The sequence below is a fragment of the Arachis hypogaea genome, chromosome 15, assembly GCF_003086295.3.
Source record: "Arachis hypogaea cultivar Tifrunner chromosome 15, arahy.Tifrunner.gnm2.J5K5, whole genome shotgun sequence".
Lineage (NCBI taxonomy): Eukaryota > Viridiplantae > Streptophyta > Magnoliopsida > Fabales > Fabaceae > Arachis > Arachis hypogaea.
In genome coordinates this window covers 117,249,681-117,266,781 of record NC_092050.1, presented here as the reverse complement: position 1 = coordinate 117,266,781, position 17,101 = coordinate 117,249,681, and the positions used below count along the sequence as shown (strand labels likewise).

Here is a 17,101-nt window from a genome sequence, read left to right as displayed (position 1 = left end):
CTATTCTACAAAAGAAAAACTAACTAAATATCCTATTTATTGGTGTTTAGGGAAGAGAAATTACCTTCGGAAGTCAGGTACTAACCGACCTCCCCACACTTAAGGCTTTACACTATCCTCGGTGCCATCTGTCAGGAAGAAAGGTGGGCTGGTAGCAGTATCTCCACAGTCGGGACCATCATGGCTTCTTGTGCTGGTAAATGAAGTGGATTCCGGGGTGTCTGAGTCCTTGAATTTTCCCATAATCAGCTCCTTGAGGTATGTGAATCGGCACTTATTACGACGCTCTCTCATCTTAGCTTTGTGTTCCTGCCAATCCAACCTTTCGAGTATCTGATGGAGCAGTTGGTCTGTTGTAGGTGCTTGTGGTGTTGAAGAAGGAATATCTTCAACCGGTTCAGTAGGATGGCTTGTGGCGACTGGTGGAGGTCTGATGTATTTCCCGTTAGGGACATACTGATCATCCCGTGGAAGCATGGCTTTGGTGTCCCCAGCTCTGTAGAAGACTCTGGCTGCTGAGACAAGATCTGAGACCAAGGCGGGAAAAGGTAAGTTGCCCGCAATTTGTACGTGTCCCATGGCATTCCGGATGTGTCTCGGTAGATTCAGAGGTTGGTCTGTAAGGATGCACCATAGTAGAACGGCCATGTCCGCAGTGAAGGAGGACTCGTGAGTGCTCGGAATGACGTAATGGGACATGATCTGTGCCCATACGCGAGCCTCCAAGGTAAGTACTGAAGCCGATATTCGCTTAGGGCGGGTACGATGGTATCCATAGATCCAGCGGCTGCCAGGTAGTGCGATAACTCTGAGAACGGCGTCCCAGTCAAATTGGTACATCTGGCGCTTGAGTGCGACTTCTTGAAAGGCGTCCAATCCTTCTGGAACAGGGGGAAGACCTAGAGCTTTTTGAATGGCCTCTTCTGTAATGGGGACTTGCTTCTGATGGACAAAGACAGACTGCAGGGTTGGCAGGTGGAAGTTGGAGTAGAACTTGACTACCCAAGAAAGATTGACCTGCCTCGGCTGTCTCTGTAGGAAACCCCATTGTCTTTGTGCAATTTGCAGCTCAACAAAGGTAGCAATATGGTTTGGGAGGAGAAGAAGGTATTCGTTGTTGTAACTCCTTTCTGCCAGGATGGGGAACATCTGCTCACAGTAACGATTGGGAAATTGCGCAGTGTCCTTTGCTGGGAAGACTTTTTCTTTAGCATCAACCTTTATAATCCTCTTAGTTCTTTTTGTTGAGGGTTTAACCGCAGTTGAAGAGGGCTCTGCCACTAATGCTCTTTTTGTTCCTCTTCTTGCTGGTGGTTTGGGAGTAGCTTTCTCTTTTCCTTTCTTGGTGGCCATCCTAAAAAAGAAAAAAAAAGTAACATAAATTCAAAGAGATAGAGCAAGGAAGAGGGTTGTATAAGTGATAAACAATGGACAGTAAGGAGGATGTTGTTAACACATGGTCATGACTACATGTGAAAAGTTCATCAATGGAAATATAGCATGTGCATTGGAGGATAATTAAATGCAAGGGATTTATTGGCATGCAGGCAAAGGCATGAAGATAATTAAATGAATGTGTTATCACTCATAACAAACTAGCCATCACGTTTGTATTGACAATTAAATTCAATTAATATAATAGTAAAGGAAATTTGTGAGAAGCAAGCATTTAATAGTAGAATAGAATAATGTAGAAAAATGCATGATGCCATATGGGCTTTTTCACAAACACATAGCATGCATGGTAAATAAGGTATAGAAAGTATTAAAGTGAACATGCAAGCAATCCTTGAAAAAGGTAATATATAATTGCCAAACAATTTTACAACAATCCACAAGCATATAATGAGAAATAATGACTTAAATAAATTTCTAACACCAAGTAAAAAGGAAAAAGAAAGAAAAAGAAAATATGGATAATGAAAGTAAAAAGAAAAGAAAAGAAGATAACATATAAAAATAAGAAGAATAATAGAAAAGCAAGGGGGAAGAAGAAAAGAAAACCTTGTTAATGGGAGTGAGAGAGAGCGAGAGTAGAAAGTGAGAAAGAAGGAAGAAGGAAGAAGTAAGAAATAAGGGGGGAAAAGAGAAAATAGGATTTGGGGAAAAGAAAGATAAGATAATTGGCAAATCAGGGGAGCTGTGCGGCACAAGCGACGCGGTCGCGCGACTTACACTTATACTAATTGACGCAGTTGCGTCGGTCACGCGGTCGCGTCACCCGTTTTATGCTGCTGGCGCGAGGGCAGCCTCGCGCTCGCACAACTCTCTGTTCGACATTTTATTTTTGCCAAATCTGGGGTGACGCGATCGCGTGGGGCATGCGATCGCGTGAGTGGCCATTAGAAGGATATGACGCGGACGCGTGAGCCATGCGTCCGCGTGGGAAGAAGTTGTGCGTTCAGCACCAATCCAGCACCACTCTAGCACAACTTTCGGTCGTGCACCCTTTTTACGTCGAACTCCAGGGCACGCGGCCGCATGAGTGACGCAGTCGCGTGGAAGGCCAAGGTTCCCACTCGACGCGGACGCGTCAGCGACGTGGTCGCGTGGGGCGATTTGTGCCACGGGCACGCCTCCAACCACGCTCTCGCGTGACTCTCTGTTCATTTTATTATTTTCTCCAATTACCTGCGACGCGGATGCGTCAATGAGGCGATCGCATCGCGTGAAATTTTTTTTTTAAATTAAAAGTATGTAAATACAGATGCACGAAATGTACTAATAAAGAGAAGAGTTATTGAATAGGAAAACTAAGAATAAAGAAAAGAACGATCATACCATGGTGGGTTGTCTCCCACCTAGCACTTTGCTTTAACATCCGTAAGTTGGACGCTCCACTAGCTCAGTCTTCGGCTATGTGGGGATCTTCCAAGAGGAAGATCTCGAGCTCCTTGTTTTTCTTCATCTTCTCGCCATGGTCCAGCTTTAAACGATGTCCATTGACTTTGATAAGTTCAGAGCTGGAAGGATGACTTAGGTGAAAAACTCCGTACGATTCGGCCTTCTCGACTCTGTATGGACCTTCCCATCTTGATCTCAACTTGCCTGGCATGAGCCTCAGTCGAGATTTGTAAAAGAGGACTAAGTCCCCAGGTTGAAACTCTTTTCTTTTGATGTGCTGATCATGTACAGCCTTCATCTTCTCCTTGTATAGTCTGGAGTTCTCATAAGCTTCTAGGCGAAGGCTTTCCAGTTCTTGCAGCTGCAACTTCCTTTCAGCTCCGGCTTTTACAATTCCCATGTTGCACTCCTTTACTGCCCAAAAGGCTTTGTGCTCTACTTCAACAGGGAGATGACACACTTCTCCATAAACTAAGCGGAAAGGACTCATCCCAATGGGTGTTTTGTATGCTGTTCTGTATGCCCAGAGTGCATCTTGTAGCCTGGTGCTCTAGTCTCTTCTATGAGGTTTGACTATCTTCTGCAAGATACACTTTATCTCTCTGTTTGACACCTCGGCTTGCCCATTAGTCTGAGGATGGTAGGCTGTTGCAACCTTATGAATTATCACATGCTTCTTCATTAATCCTGTTAGTCTCCTGTTACAAAAATGGGTGCCTTGATCGCTCACGATTGCTCGTGGTGATCCAAAGCGACAAATAATGTGGTTTCTCACAAAGGAAACAACAGTGTTAGCATCATCAGTGCGGGTAGGAATTGCTTCCACCCATTTGGAAACGGACCCATGAAGTCAATGCCCCAAACATCAAAAATTTCACAGAAAAGCATAATTTGTTGAGGCATCTCATCCCTCTTGGATATATTACCAAATTTTTGGCATGGGAAACAAGATCTATAAAAATCAGCAGCGTCTCTAAAAAGAATAGGCCACCAGAATCCATAGTCTAAGATTTTTCTAGCTGTTCTTTGAGGGCCAAAATGTCCTCCACTCTCAGATGAGTGACAGGCCTCTAAGATAGACTGGAATTCTGATTGAGGTACACACCGTCTAATTACTTGGTCAGCGCCACATCTCCATAAATATGGGTCATCCCATACATAATATTTAGATTCGCTTTTCAGCTTGTCTCTTTGATGCTTAGAAAAGTTTGGAGGAAAGGTGCGGCTAACTAGATAATTAGCTACAGGTGCATACCAAGGGACTACCTCAAATATTGCTTGCAGGTTATCAAATGGGAAATTATCAGCTATAGGAGTGGCGTCATCTGTAATGTGCTCAAGGCGACTCAAGTGGTCTGCCACTAAATTCTGGTTACGACTCCTATCCTTAATTTCCAAATTAAATTCTTGTAATAGCAGTATCCAACGTATAAGCCTTGGTTTGGACTCCTTTTTAGCTAATAGATACTTTAGAGCAGCGTGGTCTGAGTACACTACTACCTTCGTACCAAGTAAATAGGCTCAGAATTTATCCAGAGCAAAAACAATAGCAAGAAGCTCTTTCTCAGTAGTAGTGTAATTGGACTGAGCGGCATCTAAAGTTTTAGACGCATAAGCAATAACAAAGGGGTCCTTACCTTCATGCTGAGCCAGTGCTGCTCCTACTGCATGGTTGGAGGCGTCGCACATTATTTCAAATGGCTGGCTCCAGTCTGGTCCTCTCACAATTGGAGCTTGAGTCAGGGCGGTCTTCAGTTTATCAAACACTTATTTGCAATCCTCACTGAACTCGAACTCAATATCCTTCTGCAGTAGCCTGGATAAGGAAAGTGCTACCTTACTGAAGTCCTTAATGAATCTCCTGTAAAAACTTGCATGGCCAAGGAACGAACGGACTTTCCTCACAGAGGAGGGGTAAGGTAAACTAGAAATAACATCCACCTTTGCTGGATCTACAGAAATGCCAGTACTAGACACAACATGTCCTAGTATAATACCTTGTTTTACCATAAAGTGACATTTTTCAAAATTTAATACAAGGTTTGTACTGACACATCTATCTAATACTCTAGATAATCCATCTAAGCAAAGGCTAAAGGAATCGCCATATACACTAAAATCATCCATGAAAACTTCCATACAGTCCTCAATAAGATCAGAGAAAAGACTCATCATGCACCTTTGGAAGGTAGCTGGTGCATTGCACAAGCCAAAGGGCATTCTCTTGTAAGCATAAGTCCCAAACAGACATGTAAAAGTGGTCTTTTCCTGATCCTCAGGAGCTATATGAATCTGGAAATAACCTGTGTAACAATCTAAAAAACAATAATGTGATTTACCTGACAGGCGATCCAGCATTTGATCAATGAATGGAAGAGGATAGTGATCTTTACGAGTGGCCTGGTTGAGGCGTCTGTAGTCAATGCAGACCCTCCAGGCGTTCTGAACTCTGGTTGCAATGAGATCTCCATGCTCATTCTTCACTGTAGTGACTCCAGACTTCTTGGGCACCACTTGTACTGGGCTTACCCATTCACTATCTGAAATGGGGTAGATGATATCTGCCTCCAGTAGTCTAGTCACTTCCTTCTTGACAACCTCTAAGATAGTGGGGTTCAGTCTTCTCTGGGGTTGACGGACAGGTCTTTCTCCCTCTTCTAAAAATATCCTATGCTCACAGACTTGAGGGTTGATGCCTACTATGTCTGCCAAACTCCAACCAATTTCCTTCTTGTGCCTCCTCAGCATACTAAGTAACTGCTCTTCCTGTTGAGAAGTGAGTTCCCTTGCAATGATAACTGGAAACTTCTGCTCGTCTTCAAGGTAAGCATATTTGAGGTGTGGAGGAAGGGGTTTTAGTTCTAACTTCTGATCATGGTCAGGCTCTGGGTTGTCTGGAGCTGGTAACAATGGTAAAGCACTGTCATTGTCCTCTGAGAATGTCCCCACACTTGGACCTTGTCCTATGTACTTCTCTTCAAATTCATCCTGGTGAACCTCAGCCACGGTTTCATCTATGATATCACACTGAAGGATAGAATGATCCTCTGGCGGATGCTTCATAACTCCATTCAGATTGAAGATTACTACTCAGCCATCTATTTCAAAAGAGTATGTTCATGAAAAAGTATCTAATTTAAACTTCAAGGTCTTTAGGAATGGTCTTCCGAGTAGGATTGATGATGGCTTCTCTGAGTCATTTTGGGGCATCTCCAGGATATAAAAATCAATGGGAAATGTGATCCCCTTAATGCCCACTAATACATCTTCAGCAACTCCAGTCACTGTAATAATGCTTTTATCTGCTAACACAAAACAAGCTGCCGACCTTTTTAAGGGAGCGAGTCTCAAAATATCATATATAGACAAAGGCATTATACTCACACATGCTCCTAAATCACACATGCAGTCAGAAAATACTACACCACCAATAGTACAATTAACCATACATGGACCTGGGTCACTACACTTTTCAAGTAAACCTCCCATTAAAGCAGATATGGAACTACCTAAAGGAATAGTTTCTAATTCATTAATTTTGTCTTTATGTATACATAAATCTTTTAGAAACTTGGCATATTTAGGTACCTGTTGAATAACATCAAAAAGAGGAACAGTTACCTCAATCTTATTGAATATCTCTACCATTTTGGGATCAGGTTCCAGCTGCTTCCTGGGCTTCCTTGCAAGTTATAGAAATGGAATGGGAGTGGTGTCTTCTGCAGTATCTGCGCCCTGTGGTGCTTCCTCTTGTGGTTGATTTTCTTCTTTTTCAGCCATGTCCTGTATGTCCTCTTCCTCTTCAACAGCTTCTATTTCCACTACCTCTTCAACTGAGGCGTGTTCTGGTGGGCTTGGCTCCTTCTGATTCCTCTCCTGCAACGTGGTTCCGGACCTTAGGGTGATGGCATTAATGCGACCCTTTGGATTGGGTAATGGTTGAGAGGGGATTCCACTGGAGCTCAAAGGCTGGTTATTGGAGTTATTCATTGATCCAATCTGTGAGACAAGAGCTTGCAAAGTAGAGTTTAGACCATTTAATGTAGCATAAAGGTTATTTTCCATTGTCTGTTGTCTTCGATCAATAGATTGTAGTAAGTCGTCATTAGAAGATGAAGAAGGATAAGTAATTTGAGAGGTCTGCTGTTGGGTATTCTGTGGTCTTTGGGATCACCTCAGGTGAGGTGCTCTGTAAGGCTGATTCTGGTTCTGCTGCCTGTTGTTGTTGTTATTCCACCTCTAATTTCCCTGATTGTCTCTGCCTCCTCTGTTGTTGTTGTCCCTCCAATTCTGGTTAGAATTCTCCTGCCATCCGTGGCTGTAATTGCCACCTTGATTGTACCCTTGGTTGGGGCGGTCATAGAAGTTATGAGTGGCTGCTACGGTATTGTCTTCCTGCTGGAGCTACGGACATTCATCAGTATAATGGCTATAATCAGCACAGACTCCGCAAACTCTTTGTGGGACTAACTGTTGGCTTTGCTGTGGTGGAGAAGGTTGAGCTTGCTGAACTTGTTGTTGATTCAATTGCATCTGCTTTAGCAAGTTGGTCATTTCACAGATACTCTGAGTTAGAGCAGCAGTCTCTCTGCTAGAGGATACTTCTACAACGGCTTCTGAACGGCCTTGTTTCTGCCTGTGATTCCGAGTAGATTCAGCTAAGTCGTTGATCAATTGCCATGCCTCATTAGTGGTCTTGTACTTTTTCATAGACCCATTGCTAGCACTTTCTAATGTGGTCTTATCTTGGGGCCTCATGCCCTGTGTGACGTAACCGAGTAACACTATCTTGTCAATCATATGGTGGGGGCATACTTCCAGAAGATTATTGAAGTGCTCCCAGTATTCATAGAGAGTCTCGGATTCATCCTGAACAATCATAGAAATGTCTTTCCTCAGTTTATCAGTAACTTCAGCTGGAAAGAACTTTTCCAAAAATTCTCTTCTAAGTGTATCCTAGTCGGATACAGTTGCTGCGGGTTGAGTGTAGTACCACTCTCTTGCCTTTTCCTCAAGAGAAAACGGGAAAGCTTTCCACAAAAGTAAAGTTTCATCTGCACCATCACGCCTGACAGTAGAACAGGCTGCTTGAAAATCGCTCAGGTGCTTGATAGGCTCTTGAGCAGGTAAGCCATGAAACTTGGACATCAAATTGAGCAGTGTAGTCTTTATTTCAAAGTCTGTAGCCACCGCTGGGTGATGCGCTTGAAACGGTTGCATTGTAAAATCAGGGGCTCCAGCCTCCTGGATAGTAACTCTCCTAGGTGCTGCCATGTTACCTACATGTAAATTAAACGAATTAGTAGAACGAGAGCTGGTTTCTTCCTCAAATGATGTTTTAGATCCACCCTCAGAGAGGACTAACCGACGCCGAGCTTGCCTTATTCGTGAAATAGTTCTTTTAATCTCAGGATCGAATACTGGCAAGCTTGGATCAGGAAGTGAATGCGTCATCTAACGAAAGAAACAAGCAGCTCAAAGTAGCAAGATAAAATAAAATGCAAATAAATAAATTCCAATCAATAACTTAGCACTCTATTGCAACTCCCCGGTAACGGCGCCAAAAATTGACGTGGCGGAAATTGGCGAGTCAAGAATTGTTATAAGATATGCGTTGCAAGTATAGTTCTTAACCAACCAGAAATCCGCTTATCAATTTAGAAGGGTGTCACAAAAATTAAAATTAAAATACTGGGAGTATGAATCCCAGGTCGTCTCCCAACGAGTTGCAGAAAGGTGTGCTATTTTATTAATCAGATGTTTTCAAAAAGGTTTGGGTTGAATAAACAGGAAATTAAATTAGAGAAATTAAATAATTTAAATAAAAGCCTTGACTGGGAGTAGATTAGTTGGAAGCCCTATTCTTGTTGAAGTACTCTCAAGATTAATTGATAATTGAAGGTTGTTCTGTTTAGTCATTCCTTACTAGGTAAGGGAAAGTCAAACAAATTGGAATGCTACTTCTATTCACAAGTTCCAACCCACTCAATTAAAAGGGATTGGTGTCAGTGACTAGAGGGCAATCCAACAATAAACCCAATTACAATTTTTCTTTTTGAGCATTCCAACTCAAGGGTTCCTTTCAATCAACTCCCCATCAAGTTAGGCAACTACTCGCTCATTGTGAATGCAGAATTCATAACATAGAAAAGGGAATTAAAGAAAGACATGATAAATAAAAAGCAAAGAAATCAATTAAAAATAAAATTAATTCTTGTATTAATAAATTCTAGAAATAATTCAATAGTGAAATTGAGTAAATTAAAGGACATGGAAGTGTAAGAGCCAAGTAAAGAAAACGAACTCGAATGACGAAGTCTTGATGAGGTAATAACTCTTCTCAATATCTCAATGCAAAGAGCAATAGAAATAAAATCCTAAGAACTATGAATGTGTAGAGAGAAAACCTAGAGGAGGAGTGAAACTAGATCTAAAAACTAAAAATTGTGTAGAATGAATGTTGTCTTTGGTTTCTGCATGTTCTCTGGCTCTAGTCTGCTTTTCTGGGCCGAAAACTGGGTCAAAATAGGGCCCAAAATCGCCCCCAGCTAATTCTGCATATTATGCAGATCGCGCACGTCACGCGATCGCGTCATTCATGCGGACGCGTCATTCGGCGTTTTACCCTGCCACGCGAGTGCGTCGTCCACGCCTCCGCGTCACTCGTGCTATTCCAATCTGTGTGGTTGCGTGCGCCATGCAGTCGCATCACTGTGATTTCCTCTCTTTCGCGCGGTCGCGTGAGCCATGCGGCCGCGTCACTTCTCGTTGGTCATCTCCTCAATTTCTTGTGTTCCTTCCATTTTTGCAAGCTTCCTTTCCAATCTCCAACTCATTCATGCCTTATAAAGCCTGAAACACTTAACACACAGATCATGGCATCGAATGGAATAAAGGAGGATTAAAATACATAATTAAAAGTCTCTAGGAAGCAAGTTTTCAATCATGTAATAATTTTAGGAAGGAAATATAAATGCATGCTAATTATATGAATAAGTGGGTAAAGATCATGATAAAACCAGACAATTAAACACATTATAAACCATAAAATAGTGGTTTATCAAGCCAACATTCTAAAATTTTAACTTCAAATATACACTGTTTAATCATACATTCAAAAAGCAAAAGCAAATGACACCACATCAACATAATTAAACTATTCTTATTTTAAACTTGAAATTCATGAATCTCTCAATTCTTTTCAATAAAAATTTTCTTTTAAGCATGGTGAGAGATATATGAGACATTTTACAACTTTTAAGACATCAATACAAATAATCATGCAACTAGAACAAGAGAACAAATAAAACATAACAGAAAATAGACAAATAGTAAAAGGAAATGAAGTAAAAGAGAACAAGTCCACCTCTAATGATGGCGTCTAGTGCTCCTCCTTGAGGATCCAATGTGATGCTTGATCTCTTCTATGTCATCCCTTTGCCTTTGTTGCTCTTCCCTCATAGCCCTTTGGTCTTCCCTTATGGCTCTTTGATCTTCTCTTATTTTATTGAGGGTGGTAGCATGCCCTTGATGCTCCATCCTCAATTACTCCATGTTAGTGCTCAATTCTCCAAGAGAAGTTTGCCATTGATCCCAATAGCTTTGGAGAGGAAAGTACATCCCTTAAGGCATCTCAGGGATCTCATACTGAGGCGGATGCACAGGCTCTTGTGCATGCTCTCTAATTTGCTCTATCCTCTTCTTAGTGATGGGCTTATCCTCTCCAATGGAGACATCTCCATTTATGACAATTCCAGCTGAATTTCATAGATGATAGATGAGGTGTGGGAATGCCAACCTGGCATTGGCGTGAGGCTTCTCAGCTAGCTTGTACAATTCTTGAGGAATCACCTCATGTACTTCCACCTCAGTTCCAATCATGATGCAATAGATCATGATGGCTCTATCAACAATCACTTCTGACCGATTGCTAGTAGGAATGATGGAACATTGGATGTATTCCAACCATCCTCTAGCTATGGGCTTAAGGTCAACCCTTCTTAGTTGAATGGGCTTGTCTTGGGAATCCCTTTTCCACTGTGCTCCTTCCGCACAGATGTCAGAGAGCACTTGATCCAATCTCTGATGAAACTTGACTCTCCTAGTGTAAGGATGAGGATCTCCTTGCTTTAGAGGCAAGTTGAACGCCAACCTCATACTTTTCGGGCTGAAATCTAAGATATTTCCTCGGACCATGGTGCTCCACTTCCTTGGATTTGGGTTCACACTAATGTAATGGTTTTTAGTAACCCATGCATTAGCATAGAACTTTTGCACCATGAGAATCCCAACATCCTGAATAGGATTGGTTAGGACTTCCCAACCTCTTCTCTAGATCTCTCTTCAGATTTCTGGATACTCATTCTTCTTGAGATTGAAAGGGACCTCAGGGATCACTTTTTTCTCAGCCACTACTTCATAGAAGTGGTCTTGGTGGGCTTTGGTGATGAATCTCTCCATCTCCCAAGATTCAGAGGGATTGGCTATTGCCTTTCTTTTCCTTTTTCTAGAAGAGTCTCCATCCTTGGGTTCCATGAATGGTAATCAAAAGAAAAAAAAGCTATGCTTTTCCCACACCAAACTTAAAAATTTGCTCATCCTCGAGCAAAAATAAGTATAAGAGAAGAATGGAGTAGAAGAAGAAGAAAATAGAAGTAGAAAGAGGGAGAGAAAGGGCTCGGCCTTGTGGGGTGTGTAAAGGTATGAGAGGTGTATGTATGTAGGGTTATGGAGAGGGGTATTTATAGGAGTGGGGAAAGGTTAGGGTTTTGGGTAGGTGCTAGTTATGATGGTCATGGGGAAGTGGTATGGATGTGATTGAGCTAGGGTTTATAGGGAAGTGTGTATGGGGAAGTGTAAAAGTAGGTGGGGTTAAATGGGGTAGGTGAAAGATGCTATGGGACCCACAGGTCCTAAGAGGCTAGGAAATTCCAGATTCCCTGCTTCTCTGCATTGGCATTTGAATGCCTAGGGGCTGCTCCCGGGCTGGCGTTCAACGCCAGCAATGCTGCCCATTAGGGGCGTTGAATGCCCAGCAGGGATACCCTGGCTGGTGTTCAACTTTAACACTCCATCCAGAGTGTTCTGTTTTCACTTCTGTGAAATTATGTCTCTTGCCTGAATGCTGCATATGATCATGACTCTAACAACTGAAAGAAAAACAAAATGAAAGAAAATAAATATAGTTGAGTAGGGTTGGGTTGCCTCCCAATAAGTGCTTCTTTAACGTCACTAGCTTGACCTTTAGCCCCTTACAGAGGTGAGTATGGGCTCAGATTTTTCCCCTTGTAGTGAACCGTCTTCTTGCCTTCTCATGAATGAGCTCTACATGCTCTAAAGACAGGACATGACTCTTAGTGAAGACAACTCTCATGCCAGGTGAGAGGCCTTCAGTTGGGACTTTATTGTCCCTCCAGCCTTTAGGTACTTTCTTCTTAGTACCTTTGTGCTTAGAGCTTGTTGAGGTGTACCCAACACGAAACTTAGAATTGATGTCTGTGGGCTCTGTAAAGCTCTGTACAGAAATAGAGGGTTAGAACACTAGGTGTTGCACAGTTATCTCTCTTTTAGAGGGAGAATTGGGATGAGGCATCTTGAATAAGATGTGATCCTCTCCTAATTGTAGGGTCAGTTCTCCCTTAGCCACATCAATGATAACATTGGATGTGGCTAGGAAAGGTCTTCCAAAGATGACACAGTCATCCTCATCCTTTGCTATGTCCAAGACAATGAAGTTTATAAGGATGTAGTGATTTTCAACTTTAACCAAGACATCCTCCAATAAGCCATATGGCTTCTTCATGGTCTTGTCTACCATCTCTAAAGCGATATGTGCAGCTTGTACCTTAAGGATTCCCAGCTTCTCCATTACAGAGAGTGGCATGAGGTTAATGCTTGACCTTAGGTCACACAGACCCTTTTTAAAGGTCATGGTGCTTATGGTGCAAGGAATCAGAAAGCGTCTAGGATCTGGAAACTTCTGAGGTAGCTCTTGCTGAACCAAAGCATGGAGTTCTTTGCTAAGAAGTGGAGGATCTTCCTCTAAGGGTTTTGTACCAAATAATTTGGCATTCATCTTCATAAGAGCTCCTAGGTACCGAGCAACTTGCTCTTCCCTAGTGTCCTCATCCTCATCCGACGATGAGTAGTCATCAGAACTTATGCACTGCAGAAGTGCATGCAAAGGAACCTCAATAGTCTTTATGGTTTCCTTTGGTTCTGGGCTAGAGGGTTCTTAAGTGGGATTTGAGCACTCAAAGGGTGTGCTTTGACTGGCGTTCAACGTCAGCTCTGTGAGCTCTTTGGGCTTCAGACGCCCTTGCTCTCCACCCTGCCTGGCGTTAAACGCCAGTTCCTCTAGCATTCTGGGCGTTGAACGCCCAGCAGGGATGTCCTTGTTGGCGTTCAATACCAGCTTCCCTGGGTGAGTGGGCATTGAACGACCAGTGAAGGGTTCCTCACTGGCATTCAACGCTAGAATGGCTGCATGGTTGGGCATTAAACGCCCAGTGAGGGGTTTCTCACTGGCATTTAACGCCAGAAATACTACTGGTTGGGCGTTGAACGCCAAGAGAGGGGTTCCTCACTAGAGTTCAATGCTAGGAAGCCTGGTGTTTGGGCATTGAATGCCCAGCCAGTGCTCCCTGGCTGGCATTCAACACCAGCTCTGCTGCCAGGATGGGCGTTAAACGCCCAGTGAGAGTGATGAGCGGATAATTCATACCCTTTTTGGCATTGTTTTTACATAGTTTTTAATATATTTTAGTTACTTTTTACTATATTTTTATTAGTTTTTATGCAAAAATTACATTTCTAGACTTTGCTATGAGTTTGTGTGTTTTCCTATGATTTTAGGTATTTTCTGGCTGAAATTGAGGAACCTGAGCAAAAATCTTATTCAGAGGCTGAGAAAGGACTGCAGATGCTGTTGGATTCTGACCCTCCTGCACTCGAAATGGATTTTCTGGAGCTACAGAAGACCAATTGGCACGCTCTCAATTGCGTTGGAAAGTAGACATCTTTGGCTTTCCCGAAATGTATAATAGTTCATACTTTGCCTGAGATTTGATGGCCCAAACTGGCGTTCAAACACCCAACAAAGACCCTTTTCTGGAGTAAAATGCCAGAACTGGCACTAGAACTGGAGTTAAACGCCCAAACTGGCACCCAAGCTGGCGTTTAACTCCAAGAATGGCCTATGTACGTGAAAGATTCAATGCTCAGCCCAAGCACACACCAAGTGGGCCCGGAAGTGGATTTTTGCACTATCTGCACTTAGTTACCTATTTTCTATAATCCCTAGTAACTAGTTTAGTATAAATAGCACTTTTTAATATTGTATTAGAGAGATTTTTTTGACTTGATACTTTATCATCCTTGGATTTGGAGGCTGGCCATTCGGCCATGCCTAGACCTTTTTCTCTTATGTATTTTCAACGGTGGAGTTTCTACACCTCATAGATTAAGGTGCAGAGCTCTGCTGTTCTTCATGAATTAATGCAAGTACTATTGTTTCTCTTTCAATTCATGCTTACTTCTTCTCCAAGATATACTATTGTACTTAATTCAGTTAAGTCAGAATGAAGGGGTGACCCGTGACAATCACCCACTATCTTCTTTACTCGCTTACTCAAGATCCGCGTGCCTGACAACAACAAAGCGGTCTACATGATGTTCAACGTAGTCATTGGACGACAATCGGAGTATATTCTCTTGGGTCTCTAATCCACGATTTGCATCATCTCTCCTGACAACAGAGCATCCGAATCTATGAGATTAGAAACTTCGTGGTATAGGCTAGAACCAATTGGCAGTATTCCTGAGATCCGGAGAGTCTAAACCTTGTCTGTGGTATTCTGAGTAGGATCTGGGAAGGGATGACTGTGACGAGCTTCAAACTCGCGAATGTTGGGCGCAGTGACAGTGTGCAAAAGGATAGAGAGATCCTATTCTGACGCTAGTGAGAACCGACAGATGATTAGCCATGCGGTAGCTGTACCTGGTATTTTTCATCCGAGACGAGAAATCCGACAGTTGATTAGCCATGCAGAGACCGTACCTAGTATTTTTCATCCGAGAGGATCATACAGCTTGCGATGGAAGGGAGCACGCATGGTTGGAAGAAGACAATAGGAAAGCAGAGGTTCAGAGGCAACAAAGCATCTCCAAACGCTTATCTGAAATTTCCACCAGTGAATTACATAAGTATCTTTATTTTATTTTATGTTTTATTTATCTTTTAATTATCAAAATCTCATAACCATTTAAATCCGCCTAACTAAGATTTACAAGATGACCATAGCTTGCTTCAAGCCAACAATCTCCGTGGGATCGACCCTTACTCACGTAAGGTATTACTTGGACGACCCAGTACACTTGCTGGTTAGTTGTGTGGAGTTGTGAAAAGTGTGATCACAATTTCGTGCACCAACTTTTTGGCGCCATTGCCAGGGATTGTTTGAGTTTGGAAAATTGACGGTTCATCTTGTTGCTTAGATTAGGTAATTTTATTTTTTATGTTTAAGCTTTTTATTTTTATTTTCGAAAAATCATTCAAAAAAAAATAAAAAATGTTCTTCAGAATTTTTAAGAATGAATTCTAGAGCTTCTTGATATATGTTGAAGCCTGGCTGGCTGTTAAGCCATATCTAATCTTTTGGACTGAGGTTTCCATTTTCCATTGTAGAAAGGACATGTCGGTATTTGTTATGCTAAAGCTTGGCTAGCCATTTGGCCATGTCTAATTCTTTTGGACCGAAGCTTTAGACTAACATTGCATGAATCCTGTAATTCTTATTAAAACTTTTGAATTTCTTTATTTTCTTTTTCCAAAATAATTTCGAAAAAAATACAAAAAAATTAATAAAATCATAAAACCAAAATTTTTGTGTTTCTTGTTTGAGTCTAGTGTCAAATTTTAAGTTTGGTGTCAATTGTATTCTTTTAATTTTCTTAAAATTTTTGAAAATTCATGCATTATGTTCTTCATGATCTTCAAGTTGTTCTTGATGATTTTCTTTGTTTAATCTTGTGATTTTCTTATTTTGTGTTTTTTGTTGTTTTTCATATGCCTTTTCGAATTCAAAGTGTCTAAGCATTAAAAATTTCTAAGTTTGGTGTCTTGCATGTGTTTCTTTTCTTAAAAATTTTCAAAAATATGTTCTTGATGTTCATCATGATCTTCAAAGTGTTCTTGGTGTTCATCTTGACATTCAAAGTGTTCTTGCATGCATTATTTGTTTTAATCTTAAATTCTTATATCTTGTGTCATTTTGTTGTTTGTCTCTTTCTTCGTTAATTCAAAAATCAAAAAAATATCTTTCCCTTATTTTACTCATAAATTTCGAAATTTTGGGTTGACCTAGTCAAAAAATTTTAAATTTAGTTGTTTCTTGTTAGTCAAGTCAAAATTTTAATTTAAAAATTTTATCTTTTCAAATATTTTTCAAAAATCAAATCTTTTTTATTTTTCTTCTTAATATTTTCGAATTTCTTAAATAAAATTTTCAAAATCTTTTTCTTAATTTTGCTTCACATTTTCGAAAACTTTACTAACAATTAATGTTTTGATTCAAAAATTTCAAGTTTGTTACTTTCCTGTTAAGAAAGGTTCAATCTTTAAATTCTAGAATCATATCTTTTAGTTTCTTGTTAGTCAAGTCATCAACTTTAATTTTCAAAATCAAATCTTTTTAAATTTCTTTTTCAAATCTTTTTCAAAATAAATTTCAATCATATCTTTTTCAAAACTTAATTTCAAAATCTTTTTCTAACTTCTTATCTTTTCAAAATTTATTTTCAAATCTTTTTCAATTAACCACTTGACTTGTTTGTTTTTAGTTTTAAAAAGTTTACTATTTCTTATCTTTTTCAAAAACGACCTAACTACTTTTCTCTCTCTAATTTTCGAAAATCACTAACCACTTTTTCAAAATTCTTTTTCATTAACTAATCGTTTTAAATTCTAATTTTGTTTTATTTCTTTTCTTAAAATTCGAATTCTAAACTTATAATTAAAATACAAACAAAAATATTTTTCTTTTCTTTTAATTAATATTCGAATACTCTCTCTCTCTCATCTCTTTCTAATTATTTTATTTATTTACTAACACTTTTCTTCTACTCATAATTCGAACCCCCTCTCCCTCTCTGTGTTCGAATTTCTTCTTCTACCTCATTCTTCTATTCTTCTATTCTTATACTCACATAAAGAAATCTCTATACTGTGACATAGAGGATTCATCTTCTCTCTTTGTTC

At 40.6% G+C, this 17,101-nt stretch overlaps 1 non-coding gene across 1 annotated transcript; it reads left to right on the top strand.

The window, feature by feature from the left end:
- Nucleotides 1–7,638: 7,638 nt before the first annotated feature.
- On the top strand, nucleotides 7,639–7,746 carry LOC112753502 (small nucleolar RNA R71). The gene has a single exon (XR_003177888.1). It is a non-coding gene; the product is annotated as a small nucleolar RNA R71 (small nucleolar RNA).
- The last annotated feature ends 9,355 nt before the right edge of the window (nucleotides 7,747–17,101 follow it).